Raw genomic sequence first — 23,157 nt, forward strand, 5'->3', positions numbered from 1 at the left:
CCTAGTAAACAAAAACCTCTTTATACCCAGAGGGACAAAGTTTCTAGATCAACAGGGGAATCTTCCAGCCTAGCCGCCTCCCCTAAATCAAAAATGCGAAAAAGGGGTCCAATGATGTCCAGTAATTTATCCTGGGAAGTAGACCATGCCTTGTTCACTCCTGTACATGGATCTTTTTCAAACTTAGAGAAAAAAAGCTATCATGGAAGGATCTATGGTAGGAGTAAGAGAGATTTCGGAAGGTAAGGAGGGATGTAGACATTAAGATTTAAGTTTGGCCCTGGTCACTTTATCTAGGGGCAAACGGAGTATAGAGGCTATGTACTCACACACATGGTCTGTCAGAAAACAAGTTTATTAGGGTGGTGGATTAATGATGGATCAAACATTGGAGCACCCTCAGAGTCAAAAACTGTAGCCACTACAAATGGATCGTTGGCAACAGGTGAAAACTTTGCCTTCTTAGAAGGAATCTCCAAGAGGGATGCAATGTCACCAGCATCATCGATGTCTGACTCCAAATCATATATGTCATCATCAGTGTCCGCAATGTGCGAAATGAGAACAGGAAATGACATGGGAGCAGTATGTTTAGTTTTCAACTTACATTTTGCTGCGGTCAGAATAACCTTACCACCAGAATTCCTGGTATTTTTATTATATCCCCTCCAAATAAGAAGGCCTATGAAGAACCACGTCCTCTGTCAAGTGTGAGGGAACCTCACTGTCCATTTGTGCAGTTTCTCTATTTTGCGATGGTTTAGAATAGGATGGTACAGGAAAACCTATTGCTTTGCACTTTCTGCATTCCTCCGCAGAATGGGCCAAAATAGATTTAGAAACTAGTTTAATGACCTAGCTTTCAATATTTTTTTGTAATTTTATCCATAGAGGCTGCCACAGCCTGTGCCACAGAAGACTGAATAAAGTCATTTAAGTTGTCATTAATGATTTCCTGACCTTCCTCCTCCAGAGTTCAACTTTTATAGCTTCTTTCCATGACCAAACTGCAGCTTGCTGAAAATTCAGCTTCCAAAGGATGAAACTGAAAGGAACTGAGAGGAGTGTCTGGAGGATGTGCATAAAGAAATAAGGAAACACCCCCTGAGGCAAAAAGGGGCGTGTGAGGAAATCCCAGAGGCTAAAGACTACCGAGGCTCCACCTGTGGGTGGTAACACGGGTCGAAGCACCCACAGAAACAATCCTTGCCACTGAGACAGTCGGAAAATCCTCACCGGAGCAGGACAGGCGAAACGTGGTGAAAAGACAAAATGCTTTTGAGAGTGAGCGTTATGAAGCAGAAGTCGCTAACTGCGACATAAAATGGTGGCGTGCTGTCTCTCGCATTGCTCTCGCTAGTAAGACAAGCATTCATGTGTAAATGCAGCAACGTGCCGACTGGAAATCTGCTATAAATTATAAAAATACATTACGAACTACTATCACACACATGCAAAATCATTAAACACATTAACCAAAATGTTATATTACTTGTCATATAGCGGTAAACAAAAGTATAGTACTTACCGTGACTGCGAGCAGCAAGAAAAGAGGGCTGTTCGCAGTTAAGTTGGGTGTTATACTCATGTTAGTCACACTATTGGTGGATGTGAAGCTGACGTTTTTTCCTCCCATTGGCTATTTTCATTCAGCCCTTGGGAGTGTCGATTATCGTGTTATCATGACTGCTACTGTTAAAAAAAAGAGCAAGATTAGAAGGCATAATTTGAGCCTCTGGTCTTGCCATAAAATGTCTCAAAGCACCAAGATTTTACAATGTTCGCCAAGGGAGGGAGATAGACATTAAACAAAGATGGACTTAGAGATGACCCTTGTGGGTCACCACAGTTAATCTGCAATGGGGTAGATTTAAATGGAGCCAAATAGACAGAATAATATCTGCTGGACAGAAATACTCCAAACCACTGGAGAGTGGTGGCATACAAGCCTACTTCATGGAGCCCATGAACTAGCTGGAAGTGAGAGAAAGTATCAAAGGCAGCAGACAGGTTTCATAAGATCAGAGCAACAGCCTTACCCTGATCCGCCGCCGATCTAATTCTGTCAACCAACGCCAGCAGGGTGGATTCCTTACAGGTTTTGGCTCTGTAGCCCATTTGGGAACTGTCCAGAATGTTATTAGCCTCCAGAAATTGTGTTAGTAGAGCATTAACTATCCTTTCCAACACCTTCGCCAAATAAGGCAAGAGGAAGATAGGATGATAGTTGGAAAAGTCACCCTCTCTTCTCCAGCCTTATTCAATGGAGGCAGCACAAGAGCAGACTTCCAGCAAGACGGGAAGTCAGCCTTTTCCAAGGATACCCTAAGCAGCCAGGTAATAAAAAGGTTTAAAACTGGGGCAAGTCCAGAGAAGATAAAAAAGGGACAGGGGTCCAAAGGTGATGCTGACTTCACCTCCATTATGATCTTTTTCAGTATTACCTGATTAAGTTCCTGGAATTTACCCCAGTGAGTAGATATTCCGGGGTGAGGGCTGACTTATTCCAGGAAGAACTCTGCCAGGGGGATGGAGGTTAAGTCTCAAAAGCAGAGTAGATCTTAGCAATGTTCTCATGGAAGACATCTGCCAGATTTTTGCATTGCTGAACCGAAATTGGAATTTTTGACTCACAGATAGTTCCTTGTCTATCTTAAAGAGTTACTTGGGGGAGCTACTATTCTTCTCTAGAATCCTCACAAAATAAGCTTTTTTAGTGATCTTAAACATTTTATGGTAAGATTTTATAGCAACTCTAAATGTTGCATGATCCAGCTGGATCTTAGAAATCTGCCAATGGCGCTCCAATGCCTTACTTTTCCTCTTGGCAATTCCAAGGTTGTTTGTATACAATTTCTCTGAATGAGTGGATCTCAGCATCCTCCTCAATTTGAGAGTGGCGCGTCAATCGAGAGCCTCAACAATTGCGGTCTCCAGAGCGTTAATATTGGTGTCAACAAGGAGATCTGCATTTAAAACAGGAGCTCAAAAGTTGTCTGTCAATAACACCAGAGAAGCTTTCCTCCGGGGCTTAGACCTTACTGGAGGAGTAACATGCGTGGCCAGAAATTTCTTATGCTCCATAAATCGGAATTTTAATAAACAAATGATCCGACAAACATACAGGATCAATAGAGAACAGAGGAAATGGAACAGGTTGCAGAACAGGTTTTGGTTCTTACATTACTAGTGAAAGGCCTGACCTCTGTGCAGGCATTACATTAGCATGACCCCAGGGCCAAAATCAAAAGTTGGAATACTAGTCCCACATACTGTCAGGCATTCAGTGCAGAGGTACATGCCCATTTACTAAGTAGGAGACAGTTCAATCCCATATGCATACAATCAATACAAAACACATAACTGCTCTTCTTGTACAGATTTGGATAAAGAATATTCCAGGATAGCCCAAAACAAGTCCTTTTTCATCTATGAATTATTGCTTCACACAATCTGGGTTTCATTTTTGTGAATGTCTTTCTATCTACAGAATAAATCCTGGTGTCATAGAGATATGTTGATAACAACTATAAGCACTAGGTTTTTGGCCCAAAGGTGTATGCCTAATCCTCGACACTCAGTGACCAAGTTGGTTCCCATGCAGAATATTTAGGAGCTCTGGTCAAAGTAATCTGACCACCAAAACAGCCACAGATGGAAAGGTCAAGGGGGTTAGTTCTCCATCTATAGTGGCAATGTTACCGAAGCTTCCAGTTAATACTCAAAAGAAAGTAAATTAAAGTAGGAACCATTAGATCATAAGGAGAAAAAAAGCCACAGGTGCAAAATAAGTTTAGAAACCAGGTCAGAGAGGAAATTAAAGGGCAAACAAAAAATGAATAAGAACATGGTTTTCGCTGAACTCCTATGCACAAGGTGCTACTAATGTTGCATCCAAAACGTTAGCCCTGGGGCTGCCACAATTTATAGGGTGACCAGATTTTGAAAATAAAAAAACGGGACAGGTCAGACATAAAAGTAGGACTAACGCATTAGTCTCACCTTTATATCTGGCCTTTCCTGTAAATGTGCGTGAGACGTGCTCGTGCGTAGGCAGCAGCATACGGACCAGAAACCCAGAAACTACTTCTTCAATCATTTAAGACTCTAGAGCTGTATGTGAAAGGAGTGCATACCTTTTACTTCTGACTCGCAAGTTGACCTGACCTTTGTCCCAAAAACCGGGACATTTATTGAAAATTAACAAAAGGTTTACAGGTTGACCTGACCTGTGCCCCAAAAACAGGGACATTTCTTTAAAATGAACAAAAGCGGCGGGACACAGGGACAGTCCTCTAAAAACCGGGACTGTCCGGGGAAATCCGGGACGTCTGGTCACCCTACCACAATAGCTGTCATTTCTGTCCATTGTTTGCCGTCATTTGTACCTATTTCTAATAGATAGTTTATTGTTATTGAAAACAACTCTGTGCATTGAAAACACCTCTTCCACAAACCAATGTTCTCCAAATTTAAGACTTTTTGCATTAACTGAAAATCGTCCCATAATTTAACTCTGAGCACAAATTCCTAAAATGAATGAAAATATTGTGCGATTCAGATCATTTTCCCAAACGTGTGCGGTCTAGAAGTGCTTTGTCAAGCACCTGTGCAACTCTTGATTAGTTATGTATTGCTTTGGGCACTGGACAGTTCATTGGCAATCGGTTTTAAAAGCTGATACCAAAGTAACTACCAAATCTTTAGGTTGTCTGGAGAGTAAAGAGCTTGAGAGATGGAATCAAACAACGGAACACATGAATGGCTGAGAATTCCAGTGGGTCCGGCCTGAGGCACTCATGGTGTAATCAGCCTACTGCTAATGTCTGTTTGTGGCATTCTGTATTCTATTAATCCTGCAGTCGGCCATTCTACATTCTTTGTTTGTTAATGTTGTATGCTTCAGTTGTGAATCTTCCAAGTGTGTATCCGAGTACTGTGTTCTCGATTTCTAAAGCAGTTGCCTTGATGCGCAGTTGGGCGAGAAATGCAGACTCGGAAGCATGCTGGTTGATGGGCTCCTACGTTCCTGCTTCCATCTTGAATAAAGAAGAATTATAGCTCAAGTCCGTTTCGATTTGATTGTCTTACATCAACACTGTTTCTTGTATGACTATCTCGTCCTCAGTCCTAACAGCATTCGGGAGGCTCGGCCTGTCGGGGAATCTCCCGATTCCCAGGTAGGCCAGTCCGTGTTCGGTTTTGTACATGACAAGCTCTAACGGTAATTCATTCTGAAGTTAACTTTGGCCACCGTTCAGGGCGGAGCTCTTGATAATAGCCAAATCCGCTGTGCCAATATTTACGAAGCTTGTGCAAAGGGTTAATATTTACACATCGTGACCACAAACCTTGAATATAGACCTTGAACAAAAGATGGCCGCCTACCTTCCGAGACAGACGGAAGGAGCAGGTGCTGCACGCGAGTGTTACCGTCTACGAGGGGGCAGCCTTCCCATGGCTTAGAATAAGGACTTCACGGATCACATCTCTCGGAGACGTGACTTATTGCGAGGTAGTTTAGAATCAGTGGCGTAGGCAGTATGTCATAGTCTCCATAGCAAGGAAGGAAATGCCCCCCCATAACCTGTTTGAACTGTTAAATGCCACCTGAAATCAGTGGGACACCGTGGTGGTTCGTTCTTGAAGAAAAAACGCCTTCAGAGCCGTTGAAGAAAGGTTAGGGTAACACTTTATTTCGAGTTGTAAAGCACAACGAGGGGAGCTCACACAGCAGCAACCATCCAGAACGGCATATCCCTTCCAACTGTCATTCACCCAACACCCTACTCCTGAACACACCGCATTCACCTCGAGGAAACCAATAGTACAGCATTCAACATTCTATCTACTAAGTAACCAACTTTAGTATATAAAATAATAAAGATTACATTTCCCTTAGCCACTTCCCTACTCAACAATCTCGCCACCCTCGGCCTCAAGCAACTGATCACCGCGCCCTCACGCCACAGGACACACTCTAGACCCCATCTTTACCTCAAGCAACCAGATTACCATCAAGAACATCTCCAGCCTGGACTGGACAGACCACCAATGCATCCACTTTGCCGTCACCAAACTCAACAGTCGCCTCCGGGTCCCCAGGGCTCCCCACAGGAAATGGGACAAAATCACCATTGAACAACTCACTACGACCCTTGACAAATCATCCCGCCTCCCACTGACGACGCAAACACTGCAGCACACAACCTCAACTCCTGGATCACGAATGCGCCAACGCCTTAGCCTCCCCCTGATCAACTTTGGTTAAGCGCATCCCAAAAAAAGCCCGCTGGTTCACCACCGAACTCCAAGAATCCAAGCGCACCTGCAGACACCTAGAGAAGAAATGGAGAAACAGCAAAACCAGTGTAGACCTCACCTCCTTGAGAGCCATTACTGTCACCCATCACCGACGCATCAAGAACGCAAAAAAAGTCGCATTTCATGAACGCATTAACACCTCTCCGAACAACACAAGAGAACGCTTCACGGTAATCAACTAATTCACCAATCCCCCCTCCGAATCCACCAACATCCCCAGGTTGCAAGACCTCTGCGACAAATTGGCCACTTTTTTCCACTGCAAGATTAAAGACATTTATGACAGCTTCCTCCCGGAGAACCTGCCCAGCATCACAACCTACTACCGACCCAGTCCCCCCAGAACCCACCTAAACCATTCACAGCTGGTTCACTCTCACCACAGAAGAGACTGAAAGCATCATGAACATCACTCACTTCTGAGCCCCCACAGACCCCTGTCCTCACCACATCTACAAGAGCCAGCACATCCATTGACCCGGAGCTCCGCAAGACGCTGAACTGTCCTATCAACACAGCCACCTTCCCCGAAGATTGAAAACATGTCAAAGTCCACTCCCTCCTGAGGAAACCCGTCCGATCTCGCTATTACCCTACCTGGCCAAAGTATTGGAAAAAGCAATTAACTCATAGCTGCGACAATTCAGCAAAGACAACAACTCGCTGGACACCTCTCAGCCTGGCTTCCGTAGCAAACACAGCACGGAGACAGCTCTTCTAGCAGCCATCAATGACATCCGCACACTCCTCGACTGCAGCCACACAGCAGCACTCATATTCTTCGACCTCTCAGCAGCCTTTGACATGGTCTCCCACAGCACCTTATGTACCAGACACCACAATGCAGGAATCCGTGGAAAAGCCCTGCAATGGATTCACTCATTCCACTCCGGAAGAACACAGAGTCAGGCTCCCACCCTTCAAATCCAAACCAACAGAAGTCAGCTGCGGAGTCCCTCAGGAATCCTTCCTGAGTCCAACACTCTTCAACATCTACATGGTCCCGCTTGCAGCCATTGTCAGAGGCAACAGAATGAACATCGTGTCATACACGGATGACATACAACTCATCATATCCCTCACTGAAGACCCAGACAACGCTAAGAAGGACTTTCACACAGGAATGGAAGTCGTTGCCGCCTGGATGAGAGAAAGCTGTTTCAAGCTCAACTCAGACAAGACAGAGCTCATCATCTTCGGTAACTCCACCTAAGCCTGGGATAACTCCTGGTGGCCCACATCACTCAGCTCCCCGACTTCTCCGACTGACCACGCCCACAACCTAGGAATCATGCTCGACTCTTTCAATGACCCAACAGGTAAACACAGTCGCCTCTTCCTGTGGCACACCTTCCGCCAACTCAGAAAATTCTTCAAATGGATCCTGGTCGACTGTCGCAAAACAGTCACCCAGGCCTTAGTCACAAGCAAGCTCGACTACGGCAATGCACTCTATGCTGGCACCTCAACAAAGAACATCAGGAAACTACAACTCATCCAGAATCCCGCAGCCAGACTTATCCTAAGCCTCCCCCGCCAGGAACATATCTCCCAACACCCGAGGACCCTCCATTGGCTCCAAGTGGTAAAGCAAATCACCTTCAAACTACTCATCTGCACCTACAAAGCCATTCGCAACATCGGACCAGCCTACCTGAATAATTGCATCTCTTCCCATAACTCCACCAGACCCCTCCACTCCGCCCAACAGGCACTAACAACCATCCCATGCATACGGAAAACCACCGCCGAGGAAGATCTTTCACCTACCTCGCAGCTAAGAGCTGGAGCGACCTACCCATGCACCTCAGACAAAGCCCATCACTCACCATCTTCAGGAAGAACCTCAAGACATGGCTCTTCGAATGAGGCCCAGGCCCTCCCCCAGCCCCTTGAGACCCTCACGGGTTAGTAGTTGCACTTTACAAAAACTGACTGATTGATTGAATAAAAATAACAAACAAAAAAATATAAAAAACAACATTAACATATAATACGTAACATAAATTACATTTCAAACTCTAGTAAATACTTTGGGTTTTTTGACACACGACCAGATCTAGTAGCTGCAACAGTATCATTGACCATTTGATTATCTTGATGAACCTGGACATCTTCGTAAATCATTTCAGACATAATAAAACTAGCATCAGGTAAATGAGATGAAAAAACGTCACTAGTTTGAGTACAATTTGACTCTTTGTCCTTATCACCTTGTTCAGAAACACAGAAAGGAAACCTATCTACATCAGGTACATCCTGAACACTCAATCGTCTCATCAATACATTTTTTCGGTATTCATCAAGTAGAATTAAGTTTCTCTTTGTCCACCATCTTCCATCATCTAATTTTACAGTGGTAGGTGCAGATTTAATGACCTTAAAAGGACCACTGAAATTGAACTCAACTTTAGATTTTTTCTTTTTCATGTTCTTAAGAATTACCCATATACCTACATTGGTCTTCTTATCCACCACGGACTGAATCTGATAAAAATACTTTTTCACTTTTCTCTTGAGATTTCTCCACTTTAAGTTCTTCCATGTCTGTGCTCGCACTCAAGTTAGTAACAGAATTTGTTTTCCAACCAGTCTGGCACTAAACCTGTGCGAGATCCTCTGCCTCTTAACAAAGCAAAAGGTGACACACCTGTTACAGTATGAGCTGTGTTGTGGTACACCAATACTTAATTTCATACAAATTCTTCAATGTTGACTCCACATGTTACTGCTGTTTGAATTCCATCTTTTAGAATTCTGTTTACTCTTTCTACAGCCCCATTTGCATTAGGGCTATACAATGCAACAGTATAATGTTTTATTACTTTGTCTCTTAGACACAATTCAATTTTTTCTGAAATTAATTGTACGCCATTGTCTGTGACCAGTTCCAATGATATCATTCTACACAAATATTTTGTTCAAGAAATCAATTGTTTCTTTCATACTAATTTCATTTACAAACTTACAATATACCCATTTTGAGAAAAAGTCAGTCAATACAATCATATATTTTAAGTTTTTTGGTAGCACATTCATTGGCCCTGAAAAATCCTGAGTCAAGTTATGAATGATCCAACGGGAAAGGGTGTAGGCACCAAAGGTGTTTCTTTTAATTTCCAATGTATATTAGAAAATAAACATTCTTTGCATTTGTTAATACACTCCTCTACATATCTATACATACAAGGCCACCAAAATCAACCCCTCAAAACCTTTTTTGTGGAAGTTATACCAAGATGACCTGAATGATCGAAACATATTGTTTTGGACTAAGTTCTTATGCTGGAATGAATTTACCTGATTTTAATAAAATGCCAGATTCTATAGATACTCGAGACTGCATTTGACAAAATATGTGTAATTCTCCCTTAAATGTTTTGAGAGAAAGCCAACCTATGGTAACAAAACCTTCTACTTTAGCAAAAATGCCATCCTTAGGGTACGAACTGTTCCATTCATTTTCACTGATGGTTCCTTGGCATACTTAAGTGTCATCCAAACTGGCCACTGCACACCCAGAATCAAACCCATTCATATGACTATTATTGTTGCTATCATCGATGGGTAACATTGACATACAATCAGCTCTAACATTAGTTTTGCATGGGAAATATCTGATTTCAAAATTAAATTCCTGCAATTTGCAAAGAATTCCTTTTAACCTTGAAGAAGCTGCTGGCCAAAACGTATCACTTAATAACAATTGCTAAGGTTAATGATCTGTGTACAAAATAAATGTAGTTCCCCAGACATATATTTTGTACTTTTAATTGCCCCGTCACATGAAAGTGCCTCTCTCTCTATAGTGCTATATCTTTTCTCAGCCTCCAAAACCTCAAGACATGGCTGTTCGAACAGTAACCCCCACTTACCCCACAACTAGGGCCTTGAGACCCTCACGGGTGAGTAGCGTGCTCTATACATTTTTTTGATTGATTGATTCTAGAAGCAAAAGAAATAGAAGGCTCTTCAGATCCATTACTCTGACAAAGAACTGCTCCCAGACCTACAGCACTGACATCTACAGATATAATGCATTCCTTACCACTAAGGTATGTTTTGAACGGAGATACCTTAGAGAGCATGTCCTTAATCTCAACAAAAACTTTTTCTTGAATCTCGTCCCAAATAAATTTTTCCTTCTTTCTTAATAGTTTTTTAAAGAGTTCCATGAATGTTGCATAACCTCCACTAAACCTTGCTTAGAATTCACATAATCCAATGAAGGATTTAAGTTCATTGTAATTCTTAGGACTTGTATATCCCTTAAAGCCTTGATGAGGTCAACTTTTGGTTTTATACCCTCTGCAGAAATGCTATGGCCCAGATAATCTACTGAATCAGTTAAAAACTTACATTTATCACGAGACACTGTTGTGCCATGTTTCTTCAGTATGGATAAAACCTTATCCAATATACAATTGTGCTTTTCTTCACATTTAGCAAAGATTAGAATCTCGTCTTGGAAGGCTTGCACTCTGAATACGTCCTTAAAAAATGAAACAAGTATTTCTGAAACACGCTAGCTGCCGATGCTAGGCCAAATGGTAATCGTAAGTACTTATAAGCACCGAATGGCATGACAAACATAGTTAATAACTCTTTCTTTAAAAGTACCTGAGGATCTGCTGATATAAGATATTTTTTACTAAAAAAAAATAGCACCTCCCGAAGTAGATAAAACGTCATGAATTTTGGGTAGCGGGTGACATTCTACAATTACATTTTTATTCAATGACCTCAAATCGGCACACAAGGAATCTCACTTTGTCTTCTTTGCAATCACCACTGCACTCACCCATTCAGGTCCTTTAACCACTTCTATAATTTTATCAACACACAATTGATCCAGATGTTTCCTCAGTTGATCTCTAATGCATAAGGGAATATCTCACACTTTGTGCATTACAGGAATAGCTTCTTTTTGAGAATTATTTCATGTTCAAATCCTATCACATACCCTACTCCATTCTCAAAAACCTGAGAATATTTGTCCAAGATATCTTCTACAGTATCTGTTTTTTGATCCACTAACATTATAGGAGTAACTATGCCAGGCCTCAATACGATTCCAAGTTTGCCTTGATCAATCTATCTCATAATGTCTTTTCCTTTGACCACCACATACTTTTTAGTAGCTATTATTCTATCTTTGAAACACGAGTTATCCTCGAAAAAAACCTGCTGTTGAAACTTCTGAATTATCATAAGCAACTGCACTTATATCGGTTTTCTTAAGTTGTTTTCCATACCATAAAGTTTTAAAGGTTGTTTCTGATAACAAAGTAACAGGTGAACCTAAATCCATCATAATCCTCAACTCTACTCGACCACTTTTCACCATACCATATGGTCCATTCTTGCATACAATTTCAACAGTTTCGTCTTTTACATCCAGAGTAGGAATAGTCGCTATTTTATTTACTCTTTAATGACTCTGACACCACATCCGAAACACAATTAATTTTGGTTTCGTTCTTCATATTCTTACATACTTTCACGAAATGACCTGTCTTGTTACATTTGCTACATGTTTTTTCCTGTGCTGGATAATATGCACTGTTACCCATGTGATTAGTTGATCCCCACCTGAAACAAATACCATGCGAAAATTTACTTTCCTATTTTTTCACCATCAAGTGTTTTTTTCAATGCACTCACTTTCACTTCATTAACTAATGCATTCACTTTTGTACTTTCATTTGCCTCTGTAGCATTCGCACCTTGCAGTGCTTTTACAGATTGAACTGAACCTTCGATGCCTTTTGCAATATTAATAGCTTCCTCGAGCGTTGGGTGAATGCAGCATAACATGCTCCTGAATTTTCTTAATATGACTATTCCATACAATTTGATCACATGTGTATTGAACAGCATTATCAAACACACACGCGCTGGCTGGGACTCTTAGCGCAGCAACATACTGATCTATTGTTTCCCAAACACCCTCTTTACGTGAATAAAAGTTAAAATGTTGCAAAATAATGCTGGGAACAATGTTTTGAAAGTCTTTTTTCAACTTCAATAAAAACATTCCAATTGCCTGCGTAGCCAGAGTCACTTAGAGGATGTAATGCTGGTAAATGATCAAATATTATGTGACCTTCATTGCCCAAACAATTAAAAAGTATAGCAAACTTTTATGTAGGCGGGTGAACTTCTGCATCAATTGCCTCTAAACAATTCAGAAATGCACAAAACCAACATTTCCATTCAAGAGAAGGCTTTCCAGGACTTGGCAAAAAATGTGGTAGTTTCTGCCCATGTCCTCCTAGAAGATCCAGAAAGAAAAACAGCAAATTTCTCAATATGTCTTACCGCTAAATACTGACAATAGAAAATGTTTTCAATGTTCTCAATGTACATCCATAAAACGTGTCTTGGTAGCACATCGACAAATATGGATAGAAGACTTTGAATTAACGAAGATGTCTGTCACTTGCATCTGCTCGTTACGTTGTAAAATAGCACTTTCAGGCCAGCGCTTGTATGGTTGCCAAGTAGCATGTCTTGCCTGACATCAGGCAATATATCAGGTTGAGGCGAGCTGCACGCCGCGATACCAGCACATCACTTGTTGCTTTGCTTGCCTGGAGTCAGATCATATGTAGCTCATGCAGTGCCAGCACGTTACCAGTTATGACGGTCAGGCAAAATACGCCACTGCCCCAATCAGCAGCCAAAACATCCTCTAACGACGACTGCTGCCTCTGACACACTTCATGCAGTCAAAGCGCTGTGAGTGCACCCAGTATTGAGCTGGGTGACGAGTCAAGCCAGTGCAAGTTGCCTCGTAAAATTTCCGCAGTATACACAGCTCCTCAGCTTGTTGCCAAGTATGTAGTGATTAGTCCTTGAAAAAAAACACCTTTAGATCTATTGAAGAAAGTTTAACGTAACACTTTATTTGGAGTTGTAAAGCAAAACGAGGCGAGCTCACACAGCAGCATCCATCCACCTCGAGGAAACGTATAGTACAGCATTCAACATTCTATCTACTAAGTAACCTACCAAGTAACCAACTCTGGTATATAAAATAATAAAGAATACACATCTTCCTTAATAACGATTTCCCTACTCGACAATCTCGCCACCCTCGGCCTCAGGCAACTGATCACCATGTCCACATGCCGCAGGACACACTCTAGACCCCATCTTTACCTCAAGCAACAGGATTACCATCAAGAACATCTCCACCCCAGACTAAACTGACCACCACTGAATCCACTTCGCCATCACCAAACTCAATGGTTACCTCCGGGTCACCAGGGCTCCCCACAGGAACACACTGCATTCACCTAGAGGAAACAAATAGTACAGCATTCAACACTCTATCTACTAAGTAACCTACTAAGTAACCATCACTAGTACATGAAATAATAAAAAATACAACAGACATTTAGACCTCTGTGCCCATGGGGAACTGCACCTGCAGCACCAATTGAAGCTACATCTCTGTCTCTGTCTAAAATAAGGTTACCAGTTGGCTCCAAGTTCCCAGAACATGTCCCCAATGGTGGACTTTCCTTTAAGTTTAAGAAATCAATATTTTTTCAGGTGTGTTCTTCCCATGTATTCAGTTGATCCGAGACAAGATTATAACTCCCAGAATGGACGGACTCTGTAAATGAAAGCCCACAATGGGACACTATGCCCTGGTAACATGAGGCACCCTACACAGTGGTGTAATGTAGGTGCTATGGGCAGAGGCCCTGCAGCAATGCCTGATGAAAACGCAGCAGCAGGGTGTTGCTAGTGCCATTTCACCAATGTATTTAATAATGCGCAAAGTAGTGTTCTTTTGGCACTACTTCAGGTACTTCAGGCTATGTAGGCAAGCACTTCAGTGCCCCATATAGAGGTAGTGAGTGCTATATAAATGTTGCTATACATTACAATTTAAAATGGGATTAAAATTGAAATAGTTACAGAATAGTCATATACAATTAGTATACATAGAAAGTACGGCGCACTTTGTGCAAATTTAGTAATAGGGAGTTAGGCATTTTGGGGGCAAATTACTGGACATTTTTGGGAAAGTTACAAAGCCATTTATTAATCAGTGAACTAGTACTCCTGTGGTACTACTTCACATACTCACATATGTCTTCGTGACTCTGCTTGGTGTTTTTTACTTCTGTCACAATCCACACTATTGGGCCACAAAACCACATCTCAATCACTACTGATTGTAAGAAGCAGAATTACAGTGCCCAGGCATGATTGTATATGCAAATGTGAGAGGGATTAAGAGTGGAAAGGATCAGGAAAAGAGACTCTTCCTTCAATCATAGATATCTTCTGGGGTACAATTATTCAGATATCCATCTTTGTGTATAGCTACAGAAGCACACAGGTCTGCCTTTAGGAGTACATGAGTGTCTGAAAAAAACAATGTAGTGTGGATGCAGTGTAATCCTTAAATTGTACACCTAAAATATTACCTCAAGAACTCATCCACGGACTGATGAATAGAAGTGATGTTAAATCCTAATTTCATTAGGCAATGTGTCCCAGAGACAAAGTGCCTCCCAGCATATCAAAAAGTCAGTCAAATTAAGTAAGGGCCAACTCAGTTATTGAGTTCTAAATCGGGAAGGTTTGCTACAAAACCTCAAAAGGTGCAGCACAGAGGTCATTAATGCAAATGCATAAAGTTGTTGCTATGAAGGATATCAGCAAATAAGATATACAGAAATAAAGTGCAAATTAGAATAATTTCAAGTCCAAAGTAAACAGCAAAATCATCAAGAAATCATGCAGCATACATATTAGCTTTGGAAAGTCATCTAGCTCACCTGGAAATTTGAAGGCTTACAAAGGAAATCTTCTGATTGACTAATGCTGAAAGCGCTAATTCATCATTGCGTGAGCAAAAACGTTTTGCTTTCAGCAAATCAGAGCACAGATTTATAAAATGTCATATTGCACTATTCGACTACATGAATGTTGATTTTGCCCACTGTATGCTAGGGCCATCCAGAGATGGCAGGACAAACTAGTTATATGAACAACAGCAAACTATTATGAATGGATGGGGTACAGTGAGTTAACAGAAGGTCCTTTGCAAAGAAAACATTTCTGTGTACATGATGGAAAGCTTTCCTCAAGAACAGCAAGAACAATGTCAATGGGAATAAACAAACATGCCTCCGTTTGACTGTATGCGGAAGAAATAATGAACAGTGTATATGCAGGAGGGGCCATCCATTCTGAACAGGATGGCACCTAGGCCTAAATTGAAGGCAAGTTATCAAGAGCCAGTAAAAAACACTTCCAGAACTCACAGCAAATCTGTTTCCTTTGCATTAGTACTATATCAGCGTGCACATATAAAATCGAGAATAAATCCATGTCCAGCACGTTGTTAAAAATACACAGAAACTCTTACAATAGTACCTTCCTCAGTGTGCTACACTTGCTAACATTTCCCTGTATTCAGGACTGAAACTAGACTATGTGTGCTCCCAATAGAGCTAAGATGCACAGATATGCCCCCGAGACTGTGCCTCAAGGCAGATTTGGTCAGTAGGAATATTACCTGCTAGGAGATTGTGCAGGAAGGAATGGCCTTCTCTGATAAATGGTAAACACCATGAAATACTTATCAGGTTATTTCCAGCATTGAGCAAGAATTTTACTGCTAAAATAAACTGAATTGGGAAATAACTGACATTTGAGGAAACTGAACAGCACATATCATAATAAAGTATAATGGGCAGAAAGTGCGTAACCTCAATGGAGAGAATGCGCTTCTCCCACTAAATGGCAACAACAGTGAAACACTTGTCAGTATGTTTCCAGTATCAACTACCAAACTATTTGATTGCTAAAACAATTGAAATGTGAATAAACTGGAATAAAATATCTGGATCTTTGTGAATTGAAATGCAACTCTCATTCTCTTTAATGCTGTGCACGGGAACGGGCGCTACATATGAGAGTCAAAACCAGACGTGTGAAATCTTACTCAAGGAAGGTTGATTTGGCAGTCTGCTGTGTGACACACTCAAAGCCGGGATTTTAGCTTTTCAGAAGCTTCCGTATATTTGGGATTACTTCTGATGTTAATCTATTTTCTAGTCAGGCTACTAGGTTGAACAAATCAAGCCCAGAGTACACTGGCTCAAACATGCTCCAATGGGCTCACCTCTCTTCCTGCATGTGTACAGATCTATTCGTTCCAGACCTCTCAAGTTACCCAGGTCTGTACACTACAATGTAGTCTATTTTTGCTTTGCATTATGGGACTTGTAGTCCCAAATGTATAATGGTATAAACAATACTGCAAGCCTCAGAATGCGAAAAAACTAAGAACCTGGACTGGATGAACTTCTCAGGTATGAACCAAGAGCTCTGTTGTTTCGGAAAAGTTTGTTTCCCAGTGCACATGATATGATTTAGCCTATAGCATATGCCATGTTGAATGAGACCAGCTGCTTAGGGGTTGTAGGCCCGTTGAGGTGGACCTGCTACTGTGAGGCAGTCTTAAAACGGAGATGCCTGAAAAGCTTTGCTTCCCTCCTGATAAAAGGACCCTTCACATCGACATATTACAGGCATCTTCTACAGCACATATGAACCTGCTACAAACAGAATCTACAGGTGTTAAGATCCAAGGGGGAGAAAATTAAGATGTGGGGGTTAGGGAGCAGATAAAACCAATGAGAAAATGTGTTGTTCCCAAATAAGATTTATGCTTTTATTGGTTACTGGATGTAGTGCATTATCGAAAGGCTTGCAGCTGACGGGTTAATAAACTCAAATAAAAAATCAAATGTATTTGAGCAGCCTTGCTTTGTGCCTTCATTGTAGATGTCCTAGCTGTCTAACTTTATCCTGCAGTGGGTCTGAAGGGGGTCAGTACCAGTGGGTGCTAGACTGGTGGGGATCATCTCTCAGATCCTGTGAATGTGCTGGAGGAGCCATTTTTAGGTCGAGCTTGCACGCGCTTTGACCTGTTGTGAGTATTCTGGGCTTTTAACCATGCCCATCTCATGTCCACTGCTTTCATACGTTCCTGGGCTTGCCTTTCAAAAATCACTTGATGTGATTGGTAAATGCTTTACATTTGTCCCACCTTGAGGCTGTTTTTGCCACGCCTTGCAGACTGCCCCTGTTACATGGATTATTGCACGATTGCCGATATACTTCAGCGTGGGCAAACTATTTGTTTCTTTTGTCTCTCCCCTTAATGCTGCATGGCTCACAGCGCGAACAGGCACAACACAGTGAACTTGATCGGCGGTACATGGGAGCTAGTCACATTTTTCACAGTTACCTAATCAGAGTAATTTCTTGCGGCTCTCCCCTTAAAACACTTGAAATTGGTATATGCTTTAGGTAAAACAGAAATCCTCAAAGTGAAAGCAGCGCTCCCAGCACAGCATGACAGCCGATACTACAATATTCACTGTACTCGGGACATAATGCTTTGCAGGGCATTACTTTTACATACTATTTTTGCTCATGTTTCAGCCTGTGGTGGCTCTAGGACAATGGGACTACCACCAAAACATTCAGCACCACACACTCTTTCTGTCTAGGTCATCTCTGGGTCCCCATACTAGGTTAGTGGGGACCTCAAATTAATAACCCCTCCCACCATTCAGTATCTTTTTGAGCATTCTTATGGCTGGAACTTTTGTTTTACAGCTGGTAATATCTTATATTTCAAAGGTCTTGTTTATAATTTCATTGCTATAGACCGGTTACCCCTGAAAATGAGTAATGCACTATGTTCTCCAGGGGCTAAATATATGGTTACACTGCGTTATTTATTGCTGTTTTCTTTCTGTGAGGTTACGCCCTCTAGGTTCTAACTATATAGTTACATGAACATGTTTCTTACAATTGCTATTTTCATTGTGGTGTCCTCTAGGGGCTATTCTAACCATTACAGTCATATCAACATACTAAAATATGAATGCATGGAAACTTGCCCCATAATACTTTGCAGGATATTACCTTTACAAAACATTTATGCTCATAACTGGTCAATGGGACCACCCTCTCACCATTCAGTGCCTAGTTTGTAATATCCTTGCAGCAGGCCTGCTAGTCCTAAAATGTTCTCTATGGGCTAAGTTTATGGTTATACTGCTTTACTTTCTCCTGTTTTTTTCATGGGCTTTTGCCCTCTAGGGGCTAATCAAATGGTTATATGATAATGTTTCTTACAAATGATATGTTTGTTATGGTGCTCTCTAAGGGATGTTTTGAGCATCACAGTCTAATGCCAAAAGTTTATTCCTGATAAATATTTATATGATATTTATATATGTTTTAATAATATCTCCTTATTACAATTATGACCATGATTCAGGCCAACTTAACATCCTTATTAGACTATGACTGTTTGAACACTCTTGATATGTTTGGGTGGCCCTTCTAGTTTATTTCTCCTCTGTGGCTGTCTTGTGTCTTTTGGGGGGGAATTGTGTTAGCCAGCCAGCACCTCTGATGGTGGGGTGGTGAAAGTGGTATTTTATTGGAATTAGAATGGTAGATTTAAATTATGATGCTAAATGGCAAGATGTTCATTTTTTTGCTGCAGATAGAGGCAGAAGGTAAATGGAAGTGTAGTTATTTGCAGGGCCACTGGAATTATATGGCAGGAAAAGACAAAATAATGAGGCAGTGTTCACCAATTTATGTGGCAAGAAAAGACCAGTTATGAATTTACAATGCCAATAGCTGAAACTCTGACCTATTGCTTTGCAAATGCTTGTTACATTTAGGGACAATGGACTCTTCGTCCATGATTTCTGATCCCTCCAGAGAATGGAGTTAACGCAGAGACTGGAATTATACGCACATTAATTGCAGGCAATTCTCCATATGAATGGTAACACAGAGAATGTCGTATTTGCTGCACTCTGTGATGCCTCAAATAATTCACTTCATTTTGGCCTAATCATAAGCATGGCCTTCAGGTCAATGTGTGCGACAAACCGTACCCAGGTATATGAGTGGATTAAGCATCTCTGGTATAAGTTCCTTTAGAGCCTCGGCAGATACTGATGTACGCTGATGTATTTATCAATATCCGAAATCACTGAATTTCTCCAGAAAAAAATGAAAAATTGCAGACTCATCATTACAACAGTGTGAGAGGAACACTGTAGGCTTTCGTTACCTATTATATAAACATTTATTTTGAAGAAATAAACAAATGTATAGTTCTTAAAAATGTGAAAACTCCTGAAATCTGGTGATGTTAACTGACCTTTTCTGATCCAGTCCTGATGGCCTTTCAGAGACACAGGTACGTTGCAAGCCTCTTGCTTTCCTTGTTGGCTCCTCTGTCTTTGATTATGAGGTATGCTCATACTGATGTCAGTCACTTTATTGAGGAATGTTCCAATTTCCTCCCGAGTGAAGGATCCAGGAAGTGTAGCCTCGAAGCAGGTTTGCAATGTTGTATGTCTTTCATTGAAACCAAATATTTCAGTGAGAGCCACACATTCCTCTGTTATCAAAGATCCCCCTGTTCAGTGAAGTGGAATGAAAGTGCGTCCTGTCCTGTTTGACCCATTCCAAAAATTCCACATCAAGCAAGGAGTTTCTGGCACGCCCTGGAAGAAATTTCAAGCCAGGCTAGTAGGCCCAAACCAACTCTGCGATTTTAGAAATATGCAGGCATCTGTCGACTTTATACAAACAACGAGGTAACTCCAGCTTATAGACGGCAAGACGAAATAAGGCAACACATTAGATGCAAGTGACAAACCCTTTTCTAAAACAAGCATTTGAAATGCAATGGGTCTCTCATTTGCTCGAGTTAGCGCTATGAGCTTTGTCAATTCCTAACTGGACTTTTCTTGCCACATAAATTGAAAATGGTAATAAAACATTAGTTGACATTAGGGAGCAAATTCACAGCGCCACGGCAGCCATCAGCATGAGCGCGAAGGAGACACACAAAAGGAAAAAGAAGTTCGCTTGCAGTGAAACATATCGGCAATTGTGCAATTATCCATGTAACAGGGGCAGTCTGCAAGGAGGTTTCAAAACTGCCTTAAGAAGGGACAAATGTAAAGTATCTACCAATGATAACAAAATATTTTTGAAAGGCAAGCCCACAAATGAGTGAAAGTGATGGATGTGAAGTGGGCGTGGTTAAAAGCGCACAAGACTTAAAACAGGTCAAATTGCTTGTGGGCGACCGAAAGAATGCAACGACACCCTAACACACAAAGTAGCACCGTTCATCATGGGGCTGCTTATGGCTAAAGTCGTTGCTGTCTTTGAAGGTATGTGGTGTGAAGCCCGACATGCCCATGCTGCATGCAGATCCGCACAAGTCCTAGCTTGCTAAAATCCCTCACAAGATAGATTCCAAGATCTGTGAGTTGTGGGTCAACAAATATGCATGTCACACATGGGACAAAATTGCGCATCTCATGTTGAATCTAGTTGACACCCTGTTTCTGTAAGCGTCAGTAAATCCATCTTTCAAAATAATTCAGCCAATAGCAGAGAATAACAATAAGTCGCTTCTAAAAACTGTATAGTGCATTTCTGAAATAGTCTCATGAAAGTAGGGTTGCTGCTGAGTCTTTCTCCCTTTATCTTTTTGGTGACTGCGGTTCCCTCTGCCAGTAGTGCTGAAACAATTTTCAGAGTGGGGGTGCTGTCATCACTGAAGTCACAAGCGTAGGAAGAAATCCTAGTATTGCACAAAGAACAAGTGTAGCAAATGAGCCACGCCAATTCAGAAGAAGAGTGGTACTGGTGTGGTGTGTAGCTGGTGGTGCATTTAGGAGCACACTGTTGCAAACACATTACTAAAGCATGGTGTGGTAGTGCACTACTATTTACATACACCATATTCTCGATTGCAATGGCCAGTAGAGTTACATAGCCATGCAATTTTACTGATAAAACTATAAAGGACACAAATAATGTGTAGATATTGGGTTTAAGTGAATATTTTTCATTTGCACACCATCAAGTAAATTGTCTTCATTTGTTTTGATCTTATTAAAATCTAAATTTCCAATACACTGCAGAATTACAAAAACTGTGGTTCATTTGTGATGTCATATCTGCTGATATATTTTGAAATATTTGTCCATTTAATTTGGAAGTGTTTAAATTGTATTGTGTGTTTGGAATCTTACAGCCTTTCCTTTAACATTCCCTGAACCCCAACAAATTTTCACATAGTTCACTTTCCAAAATCCTCTCACCCCGTGGTCAGAGAGAGAAGACACACATTTCCATTAAAAAAAAATAAGTAGCAAAGTGTCAGAAGAGGTACCCTGACATTTTACCTCAGTCTTTGAAAGCACAGTAAATGTAAAAAGACAACAACAACATTTAAAGGCATCGTGATTGCTCATTCATCCTCTGAACTCCAGCACTTGCTATTTTTGGTGAGCTGCAGCACCCCTGCACTCCTACCCCTGCACTTACGTTCTCTCTCTCATCTCCCAGGATGTGTGCGGGTCCTGAGACGCTACCCCTTGTCGCCCAGTCCAAATGTTTCCAGTCCTCCTCCATCAAATCCTGCCATCTTAATGGAAGCACTGGAAAGTTGGAAAGAAAACCTTTGGTCTACTTTATGTTGATCTATTTTCTTTTTTAAATCAGTGGCGAGTACATACGACAAATAATGGAGGGAGAACCATGAGTGATGACGTCATAACAATTATGTCAGACGTGCCAAGGAACGTTTGCAGAGGTATGGGTCTCTCAGGGGTATTGCCTGACAAGCAGTTGTGTGGAAGGATGGTGCAAGTGTCTGTGTAACTGATAGAGGATTGGGACATAGTTGCTCAGGACTGAGATGAAGCATTGTGTGATCTTAAAGACAGGATGAATAGCTTCAAGGGAGCTCGGTTCTTTGCTGTTGGCGCAGGTAGTCCAAGGTGGAGTGTATTTGGGCATTGTATAGAGTGCAGTGGGAGCTAAATTAGGTACCTTGTCTAAGGCGGTAAAAGTGTACAGCGGAAAGGCCAGAAGAAGACTATAGTAATAATCAAGTTGCTGGGGACAAGTGAGACCATCAGTGATTTAGTTGTGTGGAAATGATATCTGGATGATTTTTTCGCTCATTCAATAGCTGATATTCTGCTCCTCATTAATGTTTTCATGTTTATGGAGGTATTTATGTGTACTCCAAGTTTTCTGACTAAGTGAGCTGAAGGTAGGATATCTGGAGGGAGGTGGCTAGGGTTGGGCAGAGTGGCGGGCGAAGATGTGTCACTAAAGTAGATTGTTACTATTATGGATGAGTTTAGCATGATGATCTGATGGCCATACAGTGATGGATGGTTGCAAGGGGATTGGAGATCTGAGTTCTAGAGGAACAGTAAACATGGAGAAAGATTTGGGTGTCGTCAGTAAACAGATGATAGAAAAATCCAAAGGAAGTGAGGATTGTGTTGACCAATGTAGTATAGATGGCGAAAGGGAGTGGAAGTAGAACTGAACCCTATGGGGCCCCCTCCTAGATGTGAAGGAGATGAAGCGAAGAGCACCAAGGTACTATGAAGACGATCTGTCTGATAAGAATGAACCCCATCTAGAGTCGAGTCTGGATAGTGCAAACAATATTGTGGGTTGAGTTAAACGTGTCAAAAGTGGCAAAGAGATCAAGTAATATTAGAATCGAGGAGATGGGATGGTGGTGGGTAAAGGTCATGAAAGGTAGTTTCAACAGAGGGCAGAGTACAAAACCCTGATTGAACTGGATAGAGCTGGTTATGAGTAGGGCCACTGGAATTATGCAGCAGGAGAGGGTCAAATTATGGAGCAGGGTTTAGTAAATTATGCACCAAGAAAACGCAAATTATGCAGCATGATGCTGCACATTTCACAATA

The sequence above is a fragment of the Pleurodeles waltl genome, chromosome 3_1 (genome assembly GCF_031143425.1).
Source record: "Pleurodeles waltl isolate 20211129_DDA chromosome 3_1, aPleWal1.hap1.20221129, whole genome shotgun sequence".
NCBI classification, from domain to species: domain Eukaryota; kingdom Metazoa; phylum Chordata; class Amphibia; order Caudata; family Salamandridae; genus Pleurodeles; species Pleurodeles waltl.